Below are 5,459 nucleotides of genomic sequence, written 5' to 3' on the forward strand. Positions count from 1 at the left end.
CTGGTGAAACAAACAAGACCAAACCTATTACCTCCCTTGCTTATTTTATTAGGTATGAAAGAATCAACCACCTCGCCATATTTATCAAATAATAACCAAAGGCCTTGATGATGAAGGAAATCTGGGATATTAAAGATGATAACTGTTGACACCATGTTTACCAACGCCTTAGCACACCTCAAACCAAAAAACCACCCACCACACCTCTTCCAACACACACAAGGTGAGCAAGGTGAGCCATAATTTATTATTTTCGTTCCTATGATATTTTCACAATATTTTAGCCATTGAAATTGTTTAATTGCATCATCCTTAACCCTAAAATTTACCTTAAACCCTAAACCATAAACATTAAATACTAAACTTTACATCCTAAACCCTAAAAACATAAACCTTAAATCCTAACTTAAAACCCTGAACAATAGTAAATTTTTAAATATTAATACAATTAAACAACTTTAAGGGTTGAATTGATACAAAAATATCATAGTGGTGAAAATGATAAATTGAGTCTACCATATACAGGGACAAAAGTAGCCCTTAAGCCAATTTTAAATTATCTTATATTTTGATTATAAATTTTTGTTTCCTTAAAATTTTATAAGTTCCCATGATATAAAATTATATGTATGTCTCTATATATACAAATATATGCTTTTGATTAATTTGATACCTTTCTATTATATTATATTAATCTAGCTTTTATGTTATTCTAAATATCAATTTAAGCACGATTCAAGTGACCGACTATTAGCCACAATGATATGACAGATCTTCGAGCCATTGAAGGGATGGAAAGGAGTGAGCTTTTAAGGCGTAGTGTTAAGGAATATTCATAAGCAAAAGTTCGAGTTGTAATTGTGATATACTGAAATTTCATATGGTTTGTCAGTCGTTTCTTTAGTGATAGTCCGTTAAATCAGTTGTAGAGTTATTTTTGTTACCTAGTTGTGTTATTATATTTTCCTCCAATTAGGTGTAGGGAGGTTTTTAATGAGACACACAACTTAGGTATTGAATTTATTTCTTCAAATCCTTAATAAAATAATCTTTGTTGAGAAAAAAAATGGCATATGTGATAAAGAAATTGTTATTCCTTGAGAACCCAGATTTGAGCACCATAGATGCTAAGGGTGTGAGCGTTCATTGTCGAAAGGTTGAGTATTATCTTTAAATAAATATTGTCTTGTACTTACCTCAGATTGATAAAAAAATATCAATTTAAACGTTAAATATTAACTTAGATCTTTATTATGTAGTGATTCAAATTCTAATTAAAAATTAAATTGAATTTTATTATAATTATAACTGTTGAAAATTATTTGATGATTAAGTTTATGCAAATGATATTTCTTATGAATTAAGAATTATTGGTGATTGAATTTATTTTCTCTATAAATATAAAGTAAGTCTTGTAAAACTAAAAAAAATATTTTTAAGACATGTAGTCTTTTTTTATATTCGTTAGAGTCTATATTTCATAAATGAATTTTGTAGAGACGATGAGAAAGTCTTTTAAGATATTATGAGTTTTTGTGATAGATATAACGACTTTGAGATATAAGAAATATTATATATATTTTGAGATATAATTTTTTGTATATATTTTATTCTATATTGATGTTGCGTAGAATGGGTCATTATATATTGGCTGAAAAACCCTAATCAGAAGAAGAATCTGCAGTGGAATGAGTCATAGTATATACGGTTGAAAAAAATCTGACAAAATTAGCAATCATATTCATAGGCACCATCTACAGTAATATCTTCTGTTGTTGTTTGCCTCTGGCCGCTGAGGGATTCCAAGGATCTCTATTTCAACATGATTATATAATTTTGTCAGCAGCATGTATATATGATGATAAATCGTAAACTAAAGCACTCTGGCTTCATCCACTCACATATTTCTTCCTTTTTACTATCAAAAGCAAAATGGTTGCAGCAAAATAGGGTTTTATTTTATACATATTTTCCTAGCAGAAACTTGTTTTAATCCTACACATATAAACAAATACGTTACGCATTTAATCAAACATAAAATTTAGATGAATTTAAGGATTAAAAGTTTGTTCCTACAATAGTACATAATATTTAAATATGATTGTTGGTCTAAACCGTCACTTAGCTCACAAGAAATGTATATAGCAATCCAATAATGCTGCGCTACGCATGACACATGAATACACCATTTTTCAAAGCACGGACGTTTGCTTGAAAGCAAGAAAGCTGTGTTTTTTTCTTGGATCACCGACGAACCATTAGCTCCACTATACCACACCCGTCATTTGAACTTAAAATTACTTAAACGAAGAAAGAGAGACTTGTACTCCTAAGGAGAATGTAATTGGGAGTGTCTCGTAGTCTATGTACTCCTAGACGACTGTTGACAACGAGACAGATTGAAATAATTAGGGTTTTTCAAGTCGTTAATTTATTAAACTATGAATTGGTACCATGAATAATTAAGGATGCGAAATTCCTTAGAAAATTGCTTTCTTAAAGTAGTTGTGTGATGTAAGACGGAAAGACAGGAAGTTGGTGGTGGTGGTGTTGTGGAGAGAGTTGAGAGGATGTTTTCATGGCGTGTATAAAGAGAGGCTAAGAGTTTTAGGAATTCTGAAAAGAATCATATGCACATCCGAATATCTATGAAGAATTTATTATAAATATAAACAAAAACTCTTCTAGAAAGAATCATATGCCATCTTACTGAGTATTAAATACGACCTAACCCATAGTGATTTTTTTATTAAGATAATGAATACAAAGTAGTATATGTTCTAAATACTCTCAATCATTTAACAACGAACGCTCAATCACTATGTTGCAATCGCTGGTACGAACCCGTAACCTTTGAGAATAACGACGATTCATTTAACTATGGAGATAAATTGGTTCGTGCAACTCATAATAAATTTTTGTAATTAGAGACGAAGGTATTAGGGTATAAAAGGGAATTATACATCTTTTTTTATCTGATAGTAATTTTAGTTTTCGTCAAATTAAATATTGTCCCTCTCAAATTTTAGGTTAATTACTTATGATGTCTCTATTAACTTTGAAGTGAGATGATTTAATATTTCTTGTTGTTTAATCATGACTTTTATTTTTGTCTCTAATATCTGATTCAAGTCGATGAATGAATTAAATACACACCACATATCAAGAAAACTAAGAACGTGAAAAGGGGAAGAAATGGAAAGGAAAATGTGAGGATGGGAGTGCATGAGTGATCATTTTTGTCTTTTAATAGTATTTCTTTTTGCGTCAAGGGTGATCATAGTGTAAATGTCGAAATATTATTAGACTGACGTAATCTTTAACATCGACTGATAATATCTATCCATCTTATTTGTTAAGGTGAATTTTCACCCTTTTCCTATATGTAAATAAGGAGTGACTAGATATTTCAAAATTATTTTGAGATAGATAAATTTTATTGGTTGAAACCACAGATGACGTAGTGAACTATAGCTCTCTAATAATTTATCGCAAACGTGGTTTTACATGATTTGAAAGGCTTTATCCTTTCCATCCTTCATCAGTAATATTTAGACATGGATGAACTCGTTGTCTTCAAGACTCAACAATCAGCTCTCTTTCCCTTAATATTCCATTCTTTCGTTTTTATAATATAACAAATTAGTTGTATTATAGTTTTCTCTTATATTACACCGGGTTTAGAGGCTGTATTTAGACATGTAAGGCAGTATTTGTTTAAAATTATTTTTAAAATCACACATACATTTATTTGAATCTATAAAGCCTAGAGAATAACATTCTCCTTAACCACTAAGATTACCTGAAAAATTCTATCACCTTACATTTTTTTCTTGAAGATGTTGAAAATCTCTTCAACAATATTATAATAACAAATATATTATAATACTAAATGTGAAACACATGACATGATTTATACACTAGCTAATATTGATGGTGTGATTTGTGTACCTTGCCACGAAATCCTTTACACACACCATACATCTAAGTTTATGAAATTCTAAGTGGTAGAAATTAATATCAATTTGATTGTAATTGGTTGATCTATATAGATCCTATGTAGACCTAGCTAGAAAACATCATGCGTTGAGACAAGATATATGTATAAAAAGGAACATGATAGTCAATACGAGAATGATACATGTCCCCTTGAAACATCTATCCCCTACACATGGATCAAAACAATTCCATTGATACCATTGTCCAAGATATATCTAGCCTTTACTAGTTGACTCGAAAACTGAGTCGACTCTCGTGTGGAAGTGAAGAGCACAAATTCCAAAACTTGCAGAAAAGTATCAGTTTGAAGGAGATTCGCTTGCCGTTGCCTTTGTTTAGGGTTTTCTTTTTGGAAGAAATAATGGAAGGAGGAGGAGAGCCCCAAATTATGAGATACAAATTCCACAGGCCATCCATGAAATGGGGTTTCCACAATATGGAGAAAACCAGATGAGTTTCTGTCCCCGGCGCAACCTTCTCAGCCTCTCACCACCACCACCAACTCCACCGCCATGGCGGCGTTTACCGATCATAACAGCCAGGTATTTGGGATTTCTGTATATATACTTTTTTTCTGGTAATTTTTGTATCTGATATGGGTACTTGAAAACAATTTAGGTAGGGACCTTGGAGCAGACCCGTGTCAATAATATCAACGATGGAAACAATAATTCATGGTATTCTTCATATCTTTGCTCTATTTATTTATACGCTTCATGTCTTCTTTATAGTCTTTCCATAATCCTTAGATGGAAGACTAGGGAAGGTTATTGCTTGCTTCACTTGCTAATGGAATGACACCACACATCCATCTATATTGCTCTAACTTTCTCTTTCTTCTTAGTGGACATAGTTTGTACTGATTTCCACTACAAAAAGGTTGAGAAAATTTGGGTTTTTTTTTTGCAGGTGGATGAACTCAGCTTCGGGCAAAGTGAAGGCGAGGAGAAAGCTTAGAGAACCGAGGTTTGTTTCCAGACGAGAAGTGAGGTTGATGTGCTAGACGATGGTTATAAGTGGAGAAAATATGGGCAGAAGGTTGTCAAAAACAGTCTTCATCCCAGGTATACTCTTGCTTATCACTCTAAATAATAATATCGACTTCTACGAACCTGATAATTAAAATGAATCCATTGACGAAAATTCATTGAAGGACAAATTTGGTGCCATAACTCCAACCAATACTGTCCATGGTTTGATTAATGTTAATTCATGTGTAGTTAAGAATCATTCATGGATGCATTTCACTTACATACTAGGTTTAATAATAACAGCAAAACCCGAGTCTAAAATAGATTAATCCCATGTTTAGGGACCACTGAGTTAAAAAATTTAAATTATTCAAATTGATTAATCCTATTTTATAACCTAAACTTTGTTTGAATTTTTTTCAACTCCATTTTATAAACTGAGTCTAATTATTCGAGTTTCTGTTTAAATTTAATAGTAAATATTATAAT

General features: G+C 31.5%; 1 long non-coding RNA gene across 1 annotated transcript; it reads left to right on the plus strand.

Annotated features, from left to right (window-relative positions):
- The first annotated feature begins 4,119 nt into the window (after positions 1–4,119).
- On the plus strand, positions 4,120–5,057 carry LOC120209207. Its single transcript, XR_005524378.1, has 3 exons — positions 4,120–4,541; positions 4,618–4,676; positions 4,909–5,057. It is a non-coding gene; the product is annotated as an uncharacterized LOC120209207 (long non-coding RNA).
- The last annotated feature ends 402 nt before the right edge of the window (positions 5,058–5,459 follow it).

Source organism: Hibiscus syriacus, unplaced genomic scaffold, assembly GCF_006381635.1.
Source record: "Hibiscus syriacus cultivar Baekdansim isolate YM2019G1 unplaced genomic scaffold, ASM638163v2 tig00018272_pilon, whole genome shotgun sequence".
In the NCBI taxonomy this organism is placed as follows: Eukaryota; Viridiplantae; Streptophyta; class Magnoliopsida; order Malvales; family Malvaceae; genus Hibiscus; species Hibiscus syriacus.